Source organism: Triturus cristatus, chromosome 5_1 (assembly GCF_964204655.1).
Source record: "Triturus cristatus chromosome 5_1, aTriCri1.1, whole genome shotgun sequence".
Classification (NCBI taxonomy): Eukaryota; Metazoa; Chordata; class Amphibia; order Caudata; family Salamandridae; genus Triturus; species Triturus cristatus.
Genome location: NC_140587.1, coordinates 527872027 through 527896265, shown reverse-complemented (window position 1 = coordinate 527896265; position 24239 = coordinate 527872027). Strand labels below are relative to the sequence as shown.

The 24239-nt window shown below is 42.0% G+C and overlaps 1 protein-coding gene across 4 annotated transcripts in view; it reads left to right on the top strand.

Annotated features, from left to right (window-relative positions):
• LOC146831152 (uncharacterized) overlaps positions 1 to 24239 on the top strand; it is a 1851363-nt gene that overhangs the window by 698888 nt on the left and 1128236 nt on the right. The gene's annotated exons all lie outside the window — the stretch shown is intronic.

Genomic DNA, 24239 nt, shown 5'->3' with positions numbered 1-24239 from the left:
GTCTAGTCCTCTTTAGACAGCCCCGCCTTTTTGGAGACAGGAGTTCTTCTGCTTTTTGTATCCTTAAAGCAGGTAAACTGGAGGCCATTGGAGAGAACAATCAGTCCTTGAGTACCAGCAGGTTTTAAAAGTCCTTGTGTGAGTCCTTTTCTGCTAGTGGGAGTCAGGAGCCTTCTTCCAGCAGGGCCTTCTTCTTCAGATGTAGTCTTCTCAGATCTAGAAACAGTCATAGGTGATGGTGGTGGAGGTGCCAGATTTATCCTGTGGAGTAGCCAGTGATTGATTCTAATTATTTTTGCACAGTTCCCCCACCTCCTTTACTGCACTTCCACTTTTCCCTACTGTAAAATTACACAGGGATCCTGTGAAGAGTGCTGCTATATTGAATGGGCCATTGTCGGGTAAGGAGCTACGTCAGTGACAGTGTATGCTGGGTGGGGCCCGCTGTGAAGATTGCCACTACGCTGATCAGGCCATAGCTCGGGTACAGAGTGGTGTTGGTGACCCCATATGAATTGGGGGCCACTGGGACAAGGCAAGGAGCGTGATCTTCCAAGACAGTCATTGTGAGGAGGAGGCTGCAGTTGTCACCCAGGCATACCCAAGCCCCAACTGAGCACCAGCACTGGGAGCATTGCAACAGCCTCCAACCTGTGGTGAGGATCCCAAGGGACTTAACAAGCATCAAAGGAGCATCGAAGACCCCTTGGCCACTGCCTCCACAGGACCATGTGTGAGGAACTCGAGGAAACCTGATCTCTGCCCCACCCAGGATGTGTGTGAGGAGCTTACTGGAGACAACCGCTGCATCTTCAGACCACATAAAGGTGGCATGCTTGGAAAATCCATCACTCAGATCCTGCTGGTGCAGGTAGGACTATTTTATCAGCCAGAAGGCCCCAGGGGAACTTGCCTGCCATATAGTGCTTTGGCTCTGGAACACTTTTGACTTTAATAATGAGTCAGAGTGGGACTCCTGAGCCAAGGACTACGACTGGGTCTTAATCTGACTTGCACCTATAGTGAATGGGGAATAACCTCTACCACTAGTGAGAGGGGAGTGGGGCTAAGGGACTTGCCTGTAAAAACACTAAATCCCTGTCCTCAGAGGCTGTGTGTATTGTTTGTGATTATCATATTTTACTCTTTGATTATATGAAAATTCAACATTGTACCATAAAAGCAATTATTCGGCTGGACAATCATTTATTGCTGCTGCTAAACGTATTTTGAGTTGTGAGCCTGTGTTAGCCCCTTTTTGTCTCCCTCCCCGCCCAAGAAACCATGCACTGCTTGTCCTCCTCTTCCACTGAGAGTTAAATGTTGAAGGGGTACTTGGCCCAGTTACTCAGACTCCTTAGGAAGTTGGGCTCTGGGACATCAAGAGTAAAAGGCCTGTACCCCCACAGTTGGACACAGTCCCTCCTGCTCGCCCCATAGCCCTCTGAACAGGGTTCTGACTCTGACACCCCACTTGGCATCTCCAAATCAAAAGAAGTCTTGCGAAAGCTGCCTTGTGTTCTGGCAAATGTTCCTGTCAACACCCAGTTTGCTCATCCCTGCTAAGTGGACAGCAGTTAACACCCATTGCCCCATCCTGGGCTCAGAGACAGGCCAGTGCCCTCTGAGCCATGGTCATTAACTTTAACAGCCTAGGATGTGTATTCCACCCTCTGTAGGAGTAATGCGTGGCAGAGCTTGTTTAAAACCTGTTCTGGCTCAGGCAACCTAAAATATCATTTGTAAAGTTACTTTTCTGCTTAAGTTATCAAGCATATGATTTGACCATTAAATCAAATGTTTTAAAACAACAATGTGGGAAATAACTTTGAAGCATGTTTGAAGCCTTTTCCGTATTGAAGATAGGTCATTTAGATATTAATCTTACTTAAGCCTGCTTAGGGAAACGTCTCCCAAGGCTTACATAGTGAAATGGGGTTTGGGTTTTATTTCACTGTCAGGGTATACTAGCCTCAATATGTAATGAATGCAAATGAAAAGAGGGTAGAGGCTGTTAGAACCCGCACCTGACAAATGAAAAGTGTCTTGGGGTATGGTGTAGTGCAAAGAACCAAGGAACACTCCCCTCTATGCTCCTTAACTAGGAGAAACCTATACAAACATTAAACACAAAGAGTTCAGCACTATTCAACAATTAATAACAATCCAACATCAGTGTTCAAATGGCAGTGAGCACACGGAAAGATGTTCAAGTCCAAGATATAGAGGTTTTAAAAGGATTTCTCTATATTTCATATTTTCATAAAAGCAGAAGATCATAGCCGGCGCGTTTCATCTCTCAAGGAGACTTCTTCAGGGCTACTGAAAAAACATACAAGTGCAGTTTAAAAATATGTTTTCATACATACAATAGGACACAAAAACTACATTTAAAAGGAAACATACACATTTACAATGATTACTGGGGAATCAACATCCTTGAGAGAAGTAGAGAATATATTCCTTGAAACTATAGAAAGTACTTATAGAGTAAATTGCACCGGGGACAATTTATTTATGTATTTGTAAAGTGCAACATTCATCCTGGCGGATATCACGGCTCTGCCTAGCGGAACATGTAGTAGGTTATGTTGGGGGCCTTCAGCTGCTCACACTTATGTCATCGGAAAAAGCTGAGTTTTTAGCTTTTTCCTGAATGTTACATAGTTCTCAGTAAGATGCAGTTCCTGAGGTAATTCATTCCAGTGTTTAGCCGCCAGGTATGAAAATGATCGACCACCTGTTCTCACTTTCTTTATACGCTTGGGCCTCGCTAATGCTTGGTCTCGTGATCTCAAGCACCTTGTAGGGATGTAGAATTAGATTTTATTCTGGCGAATTCTAGGTCCAACGTTATGCAGTGCTTTGTGCGCATGACTCAGCAGTTTGAATCTTGCTCTTTGGCGCATAGGTAGCCAGTGGAGCTGTTTCATACACTCAGACGCTGAGCTAAATCTGCCTTTATTACACTCAAGCTTAGCAGCCGCATTTTGCAGAACTTGTAAGCGTGAGAAAAGGTAGTCTGCCATGCCTACGTACAGTGCATTACCGTAGTCTAATCTGCTAGTGAGTAATGCCTGTGTAACCGTCCTTCTACATTCTAGGGGGATCCATGGAAAAAGCCTTCTGAGGAGTTTTAGGATTGCAAAACCTCTTCCACACAGAACCCGCACATGATCCTGCATGGACAGGGTATTGTCAATGGTTATACCCAGGATTTTTGCGCATTGTTTGGGGGCTGGGGCATCTCCCAAGGATTGTGGCCACCCTGTGGTGTCCCAAATTAGATTAGCTCCACCGAAAAGCAGTATTTCTGATTTTCCTGCATTAAACTTAAGGCAGTGTTCGGTCATCCATATTGCCATCTCTGAGAGGCAGTTGTTTAACTTAACCCTAGTGTCCTCATGCCTATCTTCTATGGTTATCATCAGCTGTGTGTTGTCTGCATAGGAGCAGATGCTGAAGCCCCATTTCCTACTTACCAATGCCAAAGATGACACATAGGCATTAAAAAGTGTTCGGCTCAGGGAGGCACAGCTGATGTTTTTTGGTTTTGAGGAGAATTGGCCCATTTGTACCATCTGAGTTCTGTTCCTCAGAAAGGAGTTAAGCCACTGGAGAGCTTTAGCGTGAATACCCTTTTCATGGAGAATTTTCAACAAGAGGTTTTGTGAGACTGTGTCGAACGCCGCCGACAGGTCCAATAAGATCAGGGCAACAGCCTTTCCTTGATCAGTCAATGATCTTATGTCATCAAGGACGGCTAGGAGAGTGGCCTCTGTACTGTTAGTGGCTCTAAAGCCAGTTTGAGAACAGTCTAGAAGTTTGTTAACCTCCAAGGAGTTGACCAGTTGTCTGTTTACCAGCATTTCTAAGACCTTAGAAAGGTATGGGAGCTGGGAGATGGGCCAATAGTTTTCTGGATTATGAACATTTGTTCCGGCTTTCTTCAGCAGGGGAGTCACTACGGCCTGTTTCCATACTTCTCGAAATACTGCTGTATCCAGTGATCTGTTAAGAAGGTGAGTGACATAAGGGTATATTATCGGAGTGATCTGGGAAAATTTAAAGTGGGGGCATGGATCGAGGGGGGATCCTGATTTTACTTCGAACATGACTCTCTCGACCTCTAGTTCTGTAAGAGGGGTGAAGTTGCCCATCTGTATTGCAACCTCTGGGTGTGGAGGTAGGTGTTCCCAGTTGGACACGGCTAAAGAAGAGTCATTGTTAAATGAGGAATAAATTGTGCTGATCTTGTCGGTGAAAAACTCGCTTATCTTTTCACAATTTTCCTCAGAAGGAGGCAGGGTTTGAGACAGACTAGCTGGTTTGCAAAGCTCCTTCACTACTCTAAATAGTTCTTTAGCCGGGTTACAATTTTCTTTTATCCAGGTTGCAAAATAAGTCTTTGCTTTCTTGATGGCATTATTGTAAATCCTTAACTCAGTCCTATAGCTTGTTCTGTCTCTTTCCTCTTTAGACAGCCTACAGGAGTGTTCTAATGATTTACACTTCCTTTTCAGTGTCTTGAGATCCTGTGAGTACCACTTCTCAGATAGAGGCTTGTTTATGGGTTTAGATGTAAGTTTGGGAGCAAAGGTATCTAGGGTACTGGTAATTTCAGCTTCAAGTTGTTTTGCTTCCGCATTAGCTGGAAGAATATCTTGGGTGGTTAGGTTATCTGGGGAAAAATGGGACTGGAACCGGTCCTGAGTGACCAGTTTCCAGGTTCTGTTTGCCACTTGTGCTGTTTTGAGGGGTTTGGTTGCTTTCACCGGCAAGTTAAGAGTAAAAAATACGAGTGAGTGGTCTTTCCAGGATACAGGGGTGATCTCCTGGATTCTTGTTGACTCTATGTTGGAAAATAGAAGATCTAGAGTATGCCCAGCACTATGTAGGGGGCCTTTGACCCATTGCTTGAGCTGGAGAATCTGCATATCTCTTTCGAGGTGCCTTGCTGCGGTGCTGTGTGTTTCCTCAAAATGTACATTAAAATCTCCTATGACTAGGTAATGTTTGTATTTCAGGCATAAAGGAAAAAGTTGAGTAAAAAGTTTGGCACTCAGCTCGGTTTGATGGCCTGGACGATTGTAAATTACTGCTCCCCCAAGCAGCGTGTGGTCTTTACTAGATACCTGAAACGTTAGTGCTTCATGCTCTCCCACTGGCACCACTTCAGAATGGAGACAGGCGAGGTGGTCTTTAAATAAGATGGCCAGCCCACCTCCTCTCCGTCCCTGCCTATCTTGTTTCAGTATTTTATATTTAGGGGGTAGAGCGTTGGCGATATCAGGGAGATTGTTGCCCCCCAACCATGTCTCGGTTACAAAAACCAGGTCGGGGTTTCTCTCGTTTAGGATATCCCAAATATCAAAAGTATGTCTAGGTATTGACCTGGCATTAAAGTATAAGCATCTAAGTGTGTGCTGATCATCTGTCTCTGTGTAGGAGCAGCCTGAAGACGCTAAACTATGCCATTTGCAGCCATGACAGGAAAACGGCCCCTCTGGGTTTCCTGGACAGGCTTTCATGCATAGTGTTTTGCTATAGCTCAGGTTTCGTGATATCGCTACCAAGGACTCCCTTGAATATTGCTTGATAGTGCTTGTAATTGTCTCTGCGGGGTTGGGGGGGACAGGAGTCATGGCCTCTGCTGGTCCTGGTTGGGCGCTGCCGGGCGCAGATGGGCTTGCCTTAGGCGCGCCTTTGGCGCACCAGCGGCGCGCCCGCTGCGCGCGTCTGCTGTACGAACACTGACACATCGGCCCTATGTAGGGGGAAGCGCGTGAATGTTCCTCCACCCCCTCCTGGACTGGAAGTGCCTCCCCGTGGTCACTGGTGCTGCCTGTCCCGCCCTACACACAATCAGCACACAGCCGTGATGGACCGGGGCGGGGAATCCAGGTGCAGCCTGCAAGTACTGGGTGAGTAAGTTCAGAAAAATAAACTTCAAAGATTTTCAATCATTATATCTTTAAAATAGTGCAAGTAACGCAAGCAGCAGTTAGTTAAAAGAGAACACAATTCTAGTAAGTTTTTTTTTAATTCGCCGCTAACAGTGAGATACCGCCCGGCAGCCTTTCCAGGTTCCGCAATTACATGAAAGAATAATATGGTGCAATTTGTACTCTAGTGGCCAATTCACAAGTTAGCCTGAAAAATGCCATTATAAGTTGATGAACAATATTGATTAATATCGTACCTTCACACAGTAACAAAAAGTGTATTCACATAGACGTTTGTGCAATTCAACCAGATAACTGAGAATCCAGTGTTCGGTAAACTTCTATGTAGTAAACATCATCTAAAATAATGTTAAACAGTCTGTTTCTATTCATTAGGTTTTGTATACATATGGCGTTTACAATAGTGCATGTCCACTATTGGGCAACCACACGGTTTTTCATTTATACAATAATAATAATCCACATTTGTAAAGCTCAAACAATCACCCGTAAAGGTCTCAAGGCGCTGGGGGCCGTCGGGAAGATTAAGCAAGCTATTGCCCAGAGTCACATGGTGCTGGGCTAATCTGCCGGCGCGGATCTAACCGTGATCCCCAGATTCCAGCGTCAGTCACCCTGGCCGCGGCGCCACACCTCTTCTATCGTTTGTCATTTATCATTTAATGATCAAGGAGAACATTTATTTTAAATTATCTTTCATATTTCATTGCATGTAAAGGAACAGATACGGAATCTAAAGGGGCGAGAGCAAGGACTAGACAAACCACTATAGCTTACTGTATAATGTTGAACAATGCACAGTAAGTTATATCATCAATAATTGAACAACGTTTCTTGTAAGTACATAGGTGCTAACAAAGACAAGAGCTAATGTTCTCACCTGAAACAAAGTATTAAATACGTTGTTCTCGAAATTATCAATGATGAACCCATATTTTATATGTATACATGGGTGTTGACAGAATGTAAGGAATACCAGTGTCATTTGGCTCATGGAGATATGTAATCACTATCAATTGTACTGTTAGCAATGAAACTAATATTCGAGTATCTTCATGGCTGCCAACCAAAGTTTGAAATTTACATTCATGCCCTGCCTACCTTGTCAATTGCCAGAAGCAAGGCTGATGTTTTTGCATGAAGCAATTTTAGCCAGATGAATTCAAAGGCACCCTATGTAACAATATACATGTCCTCAAATGCTGTCACTAGAGGAGGGCTCGTAAATGTGAGTATTAAGAAAGAAATATGCCTTCTAGAAAGCTGGTGTGCTGTATAGTGGGGCAATGTATGTTCTGCTATAGGCAAAATCATATAAAGTTCCCAAGTGATGGCAGTACACAACCGTCCTAGCGTTGTTAACAAACAACGATCAATTATACCACACGTGATTGTAAAACAGATCTTGTGTGTTTGCTTCATGTGCCAAAGCAAAACACTGTATATGTAGCACTGATGTCCAGTACCGAACAATTATCGCACCAAACTGAGGCAAACGTAGTCAATTCTGGGTTAAAGAAATGTATATAGTTGTGAGCGTGCAAGCAGAAAGCGATTAAACATTATTTCAATATAATGCATGAACGTACGTCCAGTGCCAAACCAATTATAGCACCAAACCAAATTTGTGAGCATGTAAGCATAAAGGGATAGTGTGCTATTTTAATATAGTTCACAAACACTCGCTAGATAATATGGGACCACTATTATTATTGCTAATGATTGACAGACGTTCAGAAAGATTTGGCGCTATTTTGTGAATGACTAACTTGCTCTTTTCACTATGCGAGTCAGTTTAAGACTCATAGAGGGATATTTACTAAAATTTTGCACCGTGTTTGCGTGACAAAAGTGATGCCAATTGGAGTAAAATCTTTTTTTCCCTATTTACTTTCCAGCGCTAAACTTGTTTAGAGCTGGAAATAACGGAAAAGTAATGTGAAGCAGCGCTATGCGCTGCTTTACATTACTTAGCAACAAGTGGGCCTACCATGGGTGGTGCATGGGCGTTCCCTTACAATCACCCATGGTTTCTCATGCTAAACCCAATTAACTATATAAGTAGATTGGGTTTAGCGTGAGAAAACTACACCCTTTTCAAGCAGGTGCAAGGAAGTAGAAATGCATCAATTTCTCCTTCCTTTTCTGACTTTGCATGCGTGCTGCAATGTGCAGCACATATACAAACAGGGAAAAACTTTGCATCTTGTCTGGGCATCGTATTTTGCACAGGAAGGGTACCCTTCCTGTACAAAATCTATGCTTGACTAATTCACACACCCTGGCACTATGACGCTAAGGTGTATGTGTGGCACCTGGCAGCTGTAATCAGCTTATAACAAAGAGAGAGGGACCCCTAGACCAAAGGAGAGGGGTACCAGAAACGACCTTAGTCAAATAAACAGACCTCCTTTGGATCTATATACTTTACCAACCAATAATCCACACAGACCTCACATTAACAGGATGAGAATGGACATCAAGAATGTAATCAAAAAGACAATGTAAAAAAGTTACACAAATGTATTCAAAATTCACGAATAGTCACATATATCACAAAACATATATAATGTTACAAAGATATTTGATAAAAAACTGAAAATATCCGGACTTTATACACAAAAAATAGAATATTAATAAAAAAAAAATGTTAAGGCTCAATAACAGATAACATCAATAAATACATCAATGATCATACAACACAATACATTTGCAAATTGGGAAAGAAAAAATGGACAAATTAATCCTATTAAAACCAGGAAATCACCAAATCAAGGATTCATCGGTTGTAACCACAATAAAAGATAATCCAAATATACATGTCACAAAACCATTGTCATCACAGATTTTGTATGATTTCCTCTCATTCAAGCATCGACGGGTTTCGGTGGGCACTAATACACAGCCAACACCTTCCTCAGGAATTTTTGCATAAGATGCCAATTCAAGTATATGTATATAAAGAAAAAATCTAAAAGAAAATATATATAGTGATTTAAGTAACTACCAAAATACATTTATTAAAACAACATTTGATACATCCTAATGTCCAAAACTCATCCCATGCATTAAAAATGTGAGGCATACATACAAACACTCCCTAGTCTGTATGTACTAATCATATTTACCAGCCAGTGAAAAATCACTTAGCACTCTCAGAAAATAGTTAAAGTGCACATAAATCATGTTTAGCAGTTAGTTAGGAGTAATAGTATTAACTTAGTCATCTTACAGGAATATCTTTACTTGACTAGTAGTTCATATCATATAGTATTCGCCAGACAAGGATTCTTTGTAAAATTTTTGAACTCACAATTATTATGTGCAAAACAGTCTCCTTGTAAGTCTTGCCAGGATTTCTCTTACATGAACCTGATCCGCTGCTTCACATACAGTCAATAAAAAGGCCTGTTTAAACAAAAAGGCCTGTTTAAACAAAACATAGCATACTATAACATTGCTACAATACGCTAGTTTTGAAATTTGCAGCATGTTCATACTGTATATAGGCTTTCTCAAATTACCTCGTATACGTTTTTTAGCGGCTTATATCAAATGCCCCACTCGGGTCAATCAACTATTCAGATGCGGTCCTCATGGGTATTTGCCTCATAGGAATATAATGCCTATTAACAGAGGGGGAAACATAAATAACAGAGTATCCGTTCGAAATTTAGTTCGCCCAATTTGTTTATTCGTACTTGATAAAGCCAATATTTACCTTTAGTGTATGCTAAGTGCGGATGTCTTTTGTATGTTCGGGCCGTCACTGTATTTGTTCAGAAATCACAACAGGTAGTCAATAGATCGATCTCTGAAGCAGAGTTAAGCCTATAGTGACCTGATTGAATAATAGTATTAGCGTAGCAAACACTCTGCTACTGCCTTTCTCTTAGGTCGGCAGTGGTTAGCACATCTACTATCCACACATTTCTACTATTTCCTCTATTGCACGGCAGCAATTACGGTCTTTCTGTCACATAGCCTAATCCACATCTGCACCAAAAACAAACTATTAGTCATGTTGTGCAAATGCAAATATCTGGATTAGTGGCCCGACAGTTGGGAATATAAATAACAAATCACCCTTTACCTCAAATATTTGTATTATAAGTCTTCAGCAAAGATAATGAAGATAAAAGCGACCCAAAACTAGGATCTGTTCTATCACTGCACTGAAAGAAAGACACAAAAGAGAGACAAAAAGTCCATTCAGAGATGTATCTAGCTGCCGCAGCAATACTCGATCTGCTCAACGTCCTACCAACACACATACCTGTATGCTGCCTGGTATGGTCCGCGGAATAAATTCTTCCTATCCGATAAAACAAAGTACGAAAAAAGCTGTAATCAGCACCGGCGCAAGGGAAAGGGGAGGAGAGAGCTATCTCTGAAGATATGGTGCTCTCCTGCTCCCTCCGTGTCGCACAACGCAGCACAGCCTCGCAGGGGGCTGCGCTGCTCTGTGTGAATTTCTTGTAAATCTCCCTCATAGTCTCCCTAAACATATGTCCTAACAAAAAAGCCAGAAACATTCTTAGGCTTGTAGGAACTATTAATGTTGATAGCAAAGCTTTGTACCTTTCTTTTACCATATTATTCATTTTAAGCAATTGATAGTATTTATTCACTAGATGCAATACTTTCTTCTATTTTCAAATTGTTATTTTTCAACCTTTCTATTGCACTAAATTGCTCAGAGATCTTCCAGCCACCATACGCATTAGGAAATATAATGTATGTTAGAATTATTGTTTTTTAATCTTACTAAAAGTGTACAGCTTTTTCACCTTTCTCATTGTCCAGCCCATTACAAATTGTGGAGTGAATGTGGGGATAATGTACTTTGGGCCAGCCTGGAACCAATTAGACTGCAATAGAGATGCAGAGATTATAGCTTGACAATCAAAAGGGTAAGTCAAGTGTCATTTGTTGCACTAGCCCCTATCAAGATTCTTTAGCGAGTACATGAGAGCAGAAGTGAATTCAGTCAATAAAGAGCAGGGGCAAAGCAGGTTGGTCAGAGAGTGACTCTGGTTAATAAATCATGAATATTTCTACTCTTCTGTATATTAGCTCACACCCCTATTATAATACAGTGAGACAAAGTCTTGTAAACCCTGCATCTATTGCTAGCATTCGTAGAAAACGTATGGGAGCATTTAAGGCTTAGTTGACTGTACTGCATTCTGCCGTGTTACTGGATGCATGTTGGCTGCTGCCCTGACAGAGTACAGGCTTCGGTATTTATAGATCTCAATGAGGGAGGGGGAGATTTCTGTGTCTTCAGCAGAGCCACAACCATGTCGGTTCAACTTAAAGCATCAAATCTTTGCTGTTCAAATCCCATATTCAAGGTACTCACACAGCAAAATATTTTGTTTAACAAAAACCAATAAACTTGATGCGCTGGAAATTTTCTTCCAGCATGTGGTGGTCATTTCTTTTTTTTTCCTGTTTGGATCCCTGGGATTTTCCTAGTACTAAAGTTCAAACAATGGCATTGAACCTGTACCCTCAGTAGGGCTTGACTGGCAGCCTTTTATCAGTTGGAGCATAGATCATTTTTTTCCTCCTACTCAACCCGCCAGGCTCTTCCTAGCAGACCTGAATAGGAAAAAAGGGCATTGAACATTTGCCCTCAGTATGGTAGATGGTTTGACATCCATTGACTGATGGTCCTATGTCAGTTGGGCTATTGATGAAAGGTTTCCACTGGCGGGGCCTGCATAGCTCCACTGTCAGAATCAGCTGTTGCACAAAAAAGCCAGAGGTTGTTTTTTGTGATTTGAGATTTTCTTCCGGTAGTGTTTTAATGGAAGAGAGGCCGCAGTGCAGAAAGTGCTGCTGACCCCAGTAATTGTCTAAAACAAGGAAACACAGTGTAAGGAATTGGGGCTGCACTCAGAACATGGCCCAGAGCATACCAGTAATTTTTTTTCAAAGGAATATTTGTCTAGTCTGATAAAATCTCTGTACATATACATGCTCATTTTAATAGTATTACCCCAGTAAAAGTCTGGAGCTCAGAAACATGGAATATCTTTGTGTAGGATAGAATTTCCACACCTGCAAGTAAGAGATTATGTGTGGGAAGTGAATGCCCACAGAAAGTGAGAAATAGCCATAAGGAATTTGGATAACACTTTATTAAGTTCCCTACTGTTTGTTCTAATTTTCGACTTACCTTTATCAGCAGAACATGCTCAAATAAGTGTGCAAGTGTGCAAGTTAAGTGTCAAGCATTCTCCGGCACATCCATATATTCTGGGGGTGTGGGGAAAACTATTTTTCTGCATGGTAAAATATTTAGCAGGTTAGGGTCAGATGTACACATTAAAGCCTAAGATTTCATAAATTGTGCAGCACAGACGTAGCATTTTGTGCACCCCTCCCCCCATGAAATAACTTAAATATCTCAGGTGTATGTCTACAACCTCCATAGTTACTATTGTGAGTTAGCCCATATTTACTCCTGTTATGTTATGTTATTTTATGTTAGAAAGTCCTGTAGAGCGCACAAATGCCTGAATGTGTCTTGGCGCTAGCAGAACTGCAAAGGGAAACAGATAATCTAGATAGTGGAGGGGAAGCAGAAGGTTTAAATGGCGTAGAACAGCCAGGTCTTCAGCAATCTCCTAAAAGCCAAAATATTTGTCCGAGCCTTGATGGAGAGAAGGAGGTCGTTCCATAGTTTAGCTGCGCTCAACACAAAACCTCGGACGCCCCAGGTGGCCCACCGAAAACTAGGCACCACGACACGTAACGCAGAGGCTGAACAAAGAGATCTGACAGGCGTGTACCAGGTGAAGCTCTTTTGAAGAAAAAAGGGCTCCTGGTTATGCAGAGCTTTAAAAACAATGTAGAGTGCCTGATGGGCAGCCAGTGAAGCTTCCCAAGAGATTTTATAAACAGATGGATATTTGGGGAAGTTGAGAAGCAGCTGTGCCATCACATTTTGAAGAGTTTGAAGTTTACTTAGGCCATGTTGATGGGCATCCAGATAAAGACCGTTGCAGTAGTCGATCTTAGAGAGTATAATTGAAGTGACTACTGATTTCCGTAAGGTGGCAGGAATAAATGGTGGAATTTATTTTACGAGCCAGAGTGTGTAAAATGCAGAAGTTGTCTGATCGTGATAGGACAATTTGTCAATGATAATTACTCCAAGGTGTTTGACTGCCCTAACAGGGGTACGGAGGATAGTTAGATCTGAGTCTTTTTTTTAAATCACTACGAGGATTCTGCTTATTTGTGTTTTTATTTTTTTAAATTACAAAGGTTGTTCAAAAATACATTTATGGCAATCGTTATTTAGGAAGTCTAGAGAAAGTATTTAGTAAGGTAATAAATATGTACATAAAAGAAGGATACTGATAGGATCTAGAGCCCAATAGTCCTAATGAGTCAATTTGCAATCAACCTATTAGAGGCATACTGCCAGCAGAACATTTATGTTTCAATCGTCTCATGCAACTAATTGTAGGGAGTTCATTTATCATGACAAAAACATTTGGAAAAACTTAGGCTGAGTTGTCCGGTGGGGGAAGATAAAAGGCCACGCCCATCCCTGAGAGCTCCGCCTCCACTCTCCATCCCCCCGGCACACCTGTGGATGCCTGTGGAATGCTGTTCGAGCTGCTGCTGATTGCCGCCTTCCTCCTGCTGCCTGCCCCCTCCTGCCTGCCACCTGTATGCTCTCCGTGGCTATCCGCACCTCGCTTGAGCCGTTCTGGTGCTCTACGTCGCCTTCCTTCGCCCCCGACAACCTGCAGCTCACTAACAGATAAAAGGTGAGACGCTGTTGTGGTGCTGTGGTTCTGCTGCCACCTTCCACCTGCTTTTTTTTTGCTCTCATCCTCTTGTGGGCTTTATCAGGCTTCTCGGGCTTCTGTTTTCAGTTTTTCTGTGTAAATTCTTCAACTCATAAATGTTGAAATTGCTAAATAATTATTACAGGACCTGTTTAATATAGAGGTCCATCAATATTGTCATAATTCTTGCACTGTCAAACCTAATCCAGAGTTGCAGATGAGGACATTCACAGTGAACCAGACGTAGTTGAGTTTAGTAACAATGAATAGGGTTTGACTTACACAGATGGAACAATGGAAGCTTTGAAATTAGCATAAACATGCCAGACCTTCACCATCAGTCGTTTGTTTCTTCACAGGTGGTGGAAATCTATAGGATGTCAATTCACAATACACTGCCAGTTCCCAGTACTGTATAGCCCAACTGCTACAGAGCTTGGGCTTTCCAGAGCTGCAAATCCTGAGATATTTGGTGCAATAATGTAAGATTTAATAAAAATATATAGGGCAATCATGTGTTTCAATCCTCTCATGCAGCTAATTGTAGAGAGAGCATTTATCATGACAAAAACATTTGGAAAAACTTATGCCGAGTTGTCCGGCGGGGGAAGATAAAAGGCCATGCCCATCCCTGAGAGCTCCACCTCCACTCTCCATCCCCCCGGCACCCATGTGGATGCCTGTGGAATGCTGTTCGAGCTGCTGCTGATCGCCACCTTCCTCCTGCCGCCTGCCCCCTCCTGACTGTTACCCGTCTGCTCTCCGTGGCTGTCCACACCTCGCTTGAGACGGATGACAAGCTGACCTGTTCTGATGCTCTACATCGCCTTCCTTTGCCCCCGACCACCTGCAGCTCACTAACAGATAAAGGGTGGGACTCTGGTGTGGTGCTGTGGTTCTGCTGCCACCTTCCACCTGCTTTTTTTTTTGCTCTCATCCTCTTGTGGGCTTTATCAGGCTTCTCGGGCTTCTGCTATTTTGAACATCTTGAACATTTGGATATTTTGCCGCGTATGTGACAGCTCCTAGTGTGGGGGCACCGTAGACTTTTAACCCCAGTCTGGGTCTGCTGCTCCGCCCCGTTCTGCTCCCTGGGGGCTAGAGGTTGGACTACAAGACCCAGAGCTATGGCACCTACACGCCATGGGGCGTCCCACAGAGGCCACAGGGCTCGCTCAGTTACTAAGGGGCGAACAGAGGTCAGCGTGGAGCTAGATGTCGATCCTCCCCCCAGAGCTGCAAGAGCATCAGGAAGGGTCAACCCAGGAGATTTTCTCGGTCGGACGACCAATTTTGAATTTGCTTCATTCAGAATCTGCAGCCAGCTTACTCCAAGTTTCCCCTTTAGACATGGAGACCCCATCGGGCTGCGAATCTCATTTGGCGGACAGACTAATGGCAGCCATTCCTAGAGGCTTACCTATTCCCTCCCTGATGCCTGTAATGATAGAGCAATGCCCTGCTCAGATACAAAGTAGCAGGCTTGCTGGGTGTCCAGCTTCTGATGTTATCGCTGCTACTGTTGCTACCAAGGCAATATTAAGCCAATTGCATGATGATTATAAGTCTTCTGGATACACTGATCAAATTGTGAGCACACTTGGGGGACAGGTCCATATTCTTTACCATCTCTCCTATGTGCGCAGCTAGTCCTACTCAGTTGCCTGCCGCTTTATCACTGGCAATCGTCCCCTTTCTCCCCTCACAATCACCGAGCCCTCACGCTTCACTCTGCGCTAATTCTGGGTCAAACATATGTACAGCTGGGGGTGAGGAGAGAACTGTGTTAGATGCCCCTGAGAGCCCCATCTTTATCACTTGAACTAAGCAATCTAAGGTGTCAATTCTGGGGGCTCCTGAGGCAGTACCGGGGAGGCCAGCAGCTACAAGGAAGCTCCAGAGTGGATCCAAAACATCTCCCTGAGGGAAGACTGTCTCTCAACAAGAGAAAGGGAATGCGCCCGGAGATGGAACTAAAACCAGCAACTGGGTGAAATCAATGGGGGAGGTGAAGGCTTTGATCAGGAGACGTTAGTCGAATCATGTTCAGAATGCTGTGCAAGAGCACACAACAGGGGATAAAATAGCCAAGCAGCACCATAAAGCACCTTGGTACCGTCTGAATTCCCCTCAAGGGGCCTCAAGTTACTCAGTAATGTTTCAAAGGATATCCCTCTTAATCGCTCTTCCTCAGAAGACTCCTCAGACTCCCTTTCTGTGAACCTAGAGCATGAACCCTTGTTACTTACTATACTACAGCTCCTTCATGCATAGTTGGCCCAAAGCCTAACAATATTATGTCCTAGTCTGGGAGGATAGTGCAGCTATTCAGCAATCTTTAGCCAAAGTTTTTAGTAAGGTCTCTGTCCTCTCCACGGAATTGGCTTAACTACAACATGTGTCTGATATAGAGGATGCCGGAGCACATATAAGTAATATTATCGAAGGCCACGATAAGCACCTGTACAAAATCCAATTTAAGATCGAGCACGTGGAAAACCGCCAAAGGCAGAACAATCTCTGAGTTTTCGGCGTCCCAGAGGGGGAAAGAAGGGATGATCCCCGACAATTCAGTATCAAACTTCTCTACAGCTTTTCCGGATCTTTCTGATTGGGTTATGGACTCTCAAATGCAGAGGGTGCACCTCCTGCCTCTCAACAGGTCTAGCAGAAACATGCCTCCTGGCTCTAATAATAGATCAACAAATGTTATACCTATTCTAATATACATTGGCAATTTCCTGCTAAGACAAGCAATATCTTTCAAAGCACGTCCTTCTTTTCCAGTTCCAATCGAGTCGATGCCAATCTCTGTTCACTCCGATTATTGAAAATCTAGCATGGAAAGGCGATGGCAACTATGACAATTATTTTATCCCTTAAAAGCTGCAGGCCCAGGTTGTGTTTCATAAACCAGCCAGGCAACTTAATAAACAGATTCAGCCTGTTGTTTCCGGGGATCTTGAATTTAAAATTACAGCTTACGCAGATGACATGGCGATCTTTTTTCCCAACCCTTCAACGCCTCTCAACCACGTTAACTATGAAGCTCTCAGATTTGGAGAATTTTCGGGATATAAACTGAATGCGTCCAAGACACAATTTCTCCTTAATTTCACGCCTATAGATCCAATGCCGGGGGCAGTCTGATGGCTCTATACCTAGGCACCCATCTGAGATCTCAAGTAGTGCAGATTATCAATATAAATTATGGATCACTGCTAATATCTGTACAGAAAAAATTTGGGGTCTATAATAATCTCCCCATATCGATCATCGGCCGCTGTAACATTATCAAAATTATGTATTTATTCCGGGCTATTCCCTTAAGGGTCCCGAACTCTTTCTTCAAAGATTCGATGGGATTATTGGTAGCTTCATCTGGGGCTAATGTCGGACTAGGCGGGTAATCCGGCTCGTAAAATTGCAGTGTAATCAAGGGGGACTTTCTCTCCACGATTTTAAACTTTAGTTGTGGGCAGCGTTTGCTGGGCGCCTCTGTTTCCTTTTGACTGTTTCAAATCCCGACACAATTGATTTCTTCTTCCGCTTTATTTTAGGATCAGATTTCAGATTATTCTTCTATAGACTAATGGATCCCAATTATTTTAAACATGTTAGATTTAAGGTAATTCAAGACATATTTACTATCTGGTGGTAGATTTCTACTAAATATGTTTTTACTTTTATGCACCCGGATATGCCGCTCTGGGACAATCCAATGCACCCAGAGATATTTTAAGATCAGGCGAGAAGAGCTTGGTCCCAGTGAGGTATCATATCTACGATCTCAATGGTTTTTGCTTATTTGCCGGACCCCAGGCATCGTTTAAAGTTCCACATAGTTTCTTTTTTTAAGTATTTGCATATTAAAGACTATTTGATGATGGGCTCCAAGCTTACAACTCTGGTGCCTTACTCTCAATTACTAACTAGTATACTTAGAGCACCTGAGAAATCATGTATCAGCACAGTATATCTTGCCTTTGCAGCTCTAAAAACAATTGATCAATCCATACATTTAATAAATCTGAAAGTACAGCAATTTAAAACATTATGTTTCCTGTACCATACACCCGATAAAATTGTCAAATGGGCAGGGAACTGTTCGGGGGATAAGACTAAATGCCCTAAGTGCGGTCTTCTAGCAGCAGATATTCTTCACATGTTTGCAACCTGCTATGTGCTTCATGACTTTTGGACAGGGGTGGCTCAACTTTCCAGCACCAGTATTGGTACAGACATAAAGTTTACATACAAGGAGATGATGTTAGGCCACAGATCATATCCAGGCCTCATGACGTATCATGGTTACCCTCAGAGGCAACTCCTAACTATTATTATCATCTCAGCCAGGCTATGTATTGCGAGAGCTTGGATCTCTCCTTTATTTCCCAAGGTAACCAAGTGGTGGGCTCTCCTCCAGCAAATTTATGATCTAGAACTTGCTCTGGTTAAATTTAGGGGGCATCAATCGTTTGACCATAACTGGGCGAGTTTTAGCTGGGGTCCTTTTAATAACACTAGTCTACGAAATGTTACTTAACTTGATAAATTTTCTTTTTGGCCTAGTAAATTGCTTGGTCTTATGAATGTCATTTCAATTCATGTTTTAACTGGTCCTTTTTAAGTTCTGTCTTTAAAACCCTTTCTGATTTTGGATCCCTACCCTTAACTAATCAATTTGACTTTCTATTTTTAGATTAACGTTTTGTATACTGGTGTATTTGTGTATTAATAATACTTAAAATAATGTATTTGAGACATTGCGATTGATTCACTGTTAAACCCTAACCCTATTTAAGCTTATTATGTAATTGGAACCTCTATTTTTGATGAGTAAAATGTCATTTAAAAAAGGAAATACTTATGCCAATTAATTCAAATCATGTAAATATCAGTGTTGGAAATGGCCCTTTTTGTGGGATTTCCTCAAACGTTGTGTCTTCTTCCTCCTCCCTTTCTAACTTTGTTTTTGTTGGCTTTAGAACTCTTTGCACTTTTTCTTTGCTGGCCAGTGCTCAAGTGCGTCTGCTCTGTGTCTAAAACACAATGGTTTCTCCATGATTGCCATATTTGATTTACTAATAAATCCCTAGTACAGTGTACTGTATGTGCCCTGGGCCTGTAAATTCATATGCTACTAGTGGGCCTGCAGTACGGATTGTGCCACTCACATGAGTAGCCCTTCAAACCTGTCTCAGTCCTGCCACTGCAGAGTCTGTGTGTGCACTTTTAAACTGCCAATTCGACCGGGCAAGTTCACCTACTTGCCAGTCCAAAACCTTCCATTTTATTACATATAAGTAAACCCTAAGGTTGGCCCTAGGTAGCACCATGAGCAGGGTGTAGTGTATTGAAGAGGTAGGACACATGTTTTTGAGTTTAGCACACAAAGAGCTGCATACTCCCCTGTAATGTGTCTGGAGCCAGGGCCAGGAAGGCAGGGTCTTGTGCACTACAAAGACCTTTCTTTGAAGTTTCCCTACTTTAAATGCTAAAATGGGTATAAGTACTGGAACAATGACATCATATACTCAGAAGACGTCTGGACTGAGGACATTCTGCCCTCAAGAAGAGCTGCTGGGCTGCCAGAAGGGACTGCCACTTTGCTGTTAACTTTGCTGTGTTGGCCTGCTTCTTCTTTCCTGGGAGTGAGAGGACTGGACTTTACTCTCTACATCCTGCATATCTAAAGATTCTTCAAGAGCTTGCCTCCTGTTTCTGAAGCCTCAGGGATATTGCTTGCATATTGCTACCAGAACCTGGGCTCCTCTGCAGTGAGTCCTGCTCTGCCAAGTGGTACCAAATCCAGTCCAGGGCCCTTTAAGTGAGTGTTTGGTGCTGCAACCCAAGAAACCAATGCATCAACACTGAAGTGGCATTCTAAATCAGGCAATTCCCTGTGAAATTGCTGCATCACTGCTGCCTACACCGAAGCAGTGGACACCGCTTGCCAAGTGTGCAACACAACAACCTTGACTAACAGCACAGCCCCGACTATGCCGACACAGCACCTCTGAATCACTGCTGCTGTGTGAGTCTCTGATGACAATGCATCACAGACGACTGCGATGCCCTGTCTCCGACTCCAATGCATTCTCGGCACGGCATGGCTTCTAACCGACGCATTGCCTCAGCCCAGCGGTTTGACATCGACACCTCTGAACTGACGCACAGCTCTCTTGACATCTACACATTAATGACTTTGTCTGACTTCGGAACCGATGCATCGCCTGCGACAGCGATTCATGACCTCTGTATTTCAACCCATTGTCCCTGAGCATTGGCGTATCCAAGCTACTGTCAGCATGTCTGCGTGACTCCTGTATCCAGCCCATCCTCCATCGCAGTCAAACTGAACCTTTGGATCTGCCCCGGTCAAACGCGACCACATAGCATCAGTTGGAGCTATTGACTTCTAAGCACTGCATTTTGATTTAATCATGCAAAATGTATTCCTTGAATTGTGTATATTGGATTTTTGCCGTTTTGGTGTTGTTTAAAAAAACTGATGTGGAGTACTTTTGTACAGTGTTGTGTGTGTATGTGCACAAAAAACTTTACACATTGCCTCTTTAGTTTAGCCTGACGCTCTGTGCTAAGCTACCAGGTTGTGAGCACAGGTAAACTTTTAGTTTGTACTACACTTGCCCTAACTAGCAGTTTGGTTCCTGCTTGGGCAGGGTGCATACCTCTGGCAACCAGAAACCCAATTTCTAGTAATCAGTGAAAACATTGAAGTATGAACTGAATTCATACTGTGGCTTGGAAGGACAGTACATTCTTGCTGACAATTAATTTATTGGGACATGCATGTAGGACAATCAAATATTGTCCATTCCAATATGTGATGTTAAATCATATATTTGGGCTAATGTATTACTTTGCTCAGGAGGCAGTAAAGTCACCAAAGAATCTGTAATGAGACTCTGAAAATTGCAGTTCAAATGTCTCCACCCCGATGGCTGTCAAGTCAGTTTGAAGCTATTGCAGTAACGTCAGAGTCCTATGCTTGTAATGAAGATCAGTTTTAAATGATTCTTCACAGACTTATTTTCTCAATTACAGAACAGCTAAACAGTGATGGCGTACATTGATGCAGGATATAGTTTAGGATTACATGCTTGTTGCAAATCTCATGTTTAAATTAATTCTTCAGAGACTCACAGTTGGTTACAAAATGGCTAAATCATGGACCTGGATGCATTTTGGCACTACATGGGGGGGGGGGGGGGGCAAATGTAGCCACACAAGCCATGAGTTGGCGCAGCTTCAATTTGAAGTTCATCATACAATATTAGGCTCCGATTATGCTTGACTAGCTGGGAAAGATCTAATAGTGGTATAAGGAGTTCTAAGTCTATGGTCGTTCCTATTTCCTTTACCTTTGACTGAAAGAAGGCAGCAAGATATGTGCTATGAAGGGAGTATTATGTTACTTCAGAGCTGAGTGTGAGGCAATCACAGATCTGATCTCAACTACTTCTTTGGTTGTGTTCAGTGTTCATAAACTTCTATTTTTGTGTTTTATACAATATTTCACAAAATGATCAAAGATAGGTCAGATTTTGTGGCTTAGGAAAATAATGCAAATTCTTAAATCTCATTTACAGAAAAAATAATTTGGGGAAAATACTCAACTATTTTCCTGTAAACCAATGAATGAAAAAGTAATATTATTTACAATGAATATGACAGAGAAACTGAGGATATTCACTATGTATCAAATTAATGAAAAATATGATAAGCATGAAAGTTGACACATTAATGGGCACTTATTGTAATTAGAGTATTTAGTGTTAGTTTACTGTCCATGAATAATTATTGAAATGGACTCTTGTGAGAACCAGTTTATTTATGCGGTTCTGTGTCTTGAACACAACTAAATATGGGTGTTATATTGAATGGATTTGTACACTGTGACTTTTTTGGCCTTCTGATTTCACCATACTTGCTCCTGGGCATCACTTTTAACACTCAGTTGAATCTATACTTTGGTTCTTTTCTCTGTTGGCATTTAAAGAGTTATGCTTAATTTGCAATTCAGAGAGGTTGGCTTTGATTTCCTTATCCCATACTTTCCACTTTATCAGTTCTATTCCTGCAGCACATACATATTCCCCCTAAATCCATGTACATGGTTTCTCAGGCTGCAATAATGTCCGGACTACTAGCAGTTTGCTGAATATCATTCTTCTGCACAGCCATAGATGACAATAGGGTGAATATGTTATTAGCAGTTTTGTATAAGTGACTGGAAAATGAAGAAAATGAACTAACCGTAATTAACCCCAATGTGGATGTAAAAAACAATGAAACAAGCCTGGCAGGATTTTCCAGACATCACATATAATAACACTCAACATTGTTCATAATTTATATGATTTTAGCCCCCAGTCACAACCTACCTTCCTTTCTTATGTATTTCAAGTAATCCTTTTGGATCTGCTAGATCTATCTAAACAAGCATCAAATATCACATTAAAATTGGATCCTTTGTGACTTGAGAAAAGTACAAATAGAGCTTGTATTTTTCCTTCTAGCGTGCCAATATGGGCTCACAAAGCCTTGTAATATTTTGACTCAAGAAGGCTCTTCTTTAATGCCAAGTCCTAGTAGGGGAGAAAGAACGGCCATACCTGCACCAGAACTTCCACTGCACTGAACCTGCCAACCAGAGTTTGATGAGCCAAAATCTGGCATTGCTCTAACAGACAGTGTGATATTCAGCACATGGTCGCACCCTGCATGTCTACCTGCCCTGTTCACCTAAATGGCATGTACATTTAAGTTGATGGAGAAAAGAGACGATAGTGATACCTGCAGTGTACTTCTGGTTGAAATTAATATCTTTCCTGCTGAAAGACCTATGTGTGTAAGAAGGCTGTGAGAAACCTTTATACACACTAGGCAATTTTGGTGCTGGATTAACTCAAACAACCTGATGAAAATTCCAAATGTAAGATTCTAAATCTGCAAAAAACCTTTATCCAAACAACAAGGTGAGATTTCACAAACATAAAATGGGCAATTTTCTTTCTACAAAACTGGACTAAAACGAAGTACCAGCAGCGGTTCACATAGCTCATGATAAACTTTGTCAGCATTTTATCTGGCCAAATTGCTTTCTCACTAGTGGAATCTCAAATTCTCAGCGGTGCCCATGGAACTCTGCTCAACCTCTGTCTTTGGCCTAAGCCTGATTTTGTAAATGTCACTGGTAAGGAACTGCCCACATGAAGCTGTAAAGCCCCATCAATAACCTTCTCTCCAGCATTGTGAGATACCTTTCTGACCTTGAGATTTTTGGTCCTCTTTAAGCTTCTTCACTATTGCAGTTTGACCAACATGACTTTTGTGCAGTACTCGTCATCTGAAGCAGTGAATCCTTCCCTGTGATTAAGTTCGATCCCTAAAATAATGGTATTCATCAGTAGGATCCTCCAAAGCCATAGAGACCCATGTTCACTTGTGAGTAAGTCTAACTTAGGCACTGGACCTATCCATAGGTATAATGACAATATTTTAACTTATTAACTATGCCCCATTGGCTGCTATTTATTACTGTAGACTTCCATTTCAGCTGCTCTCCATGGACTTTTATTGAAACCGTTAAAGACTTTTGTCTTCATTTCACCTTAACTAATAATATTCCATTGCTTAATTGGATTGGATCGCCACTCTTTTTTTGTGTAAACTGTATTGATTTGAGTATTTTGATCCTTGTTCTAAGGCATCACTCACAGAGTAATGTAAACACTAAAATGAAACTATGCAAGACCTGAGCCAATGAACTTCATGGAAAATGTTAGTATGCATCCATGAGGTGCTCCTGATGGGGTATTGTGTATGGTTAGTAATATCACATATAATGGTATTTAGCCACTCTTTTACCACTCCCCAGTGAGCTTGCCCACAATATTTATCACATGATGTATCCAATGGTTTTCTTTTCATGTTATTCCAGGTTACCTTGCTGGCTATTTTTGTCACAGTTATATCTTGGCTAAAGCACAAATGATAAAAATGTCTTCAGAAGATCACAAAACTATCAGCTAGCTAAAGGTCTCCTTTCTCACTTGTGGCCAATAAAAGAAATAACTAGCTCTAACAGCATTTCTTCATAAACTAAAGAAATGCCCCCAAATACTTGATCCATCCAAAATGAAAAACGTTAAGACTGCATGATGCCTCAATCTTTGTTAATTTAACTATGATTCAAATCTAGACTCGATTTTATGGGCGATCGAAACATCCACAAGCGCCTCTCCAAAAAAGCTTCCCCTGTTTGCAGGATAATAATAGAGCATACCAGTTAACCATCTGTCACTTAGCCTCTTTTTGAGGTCCCCTTAATATGTACTGCTTCCAATGACGAGCAGTTCTATATGTCACTGTTTTTGTTGTTCTATACTGGCTAAATGACGGAATACCTATAGTTAGGTTGGGGTATATT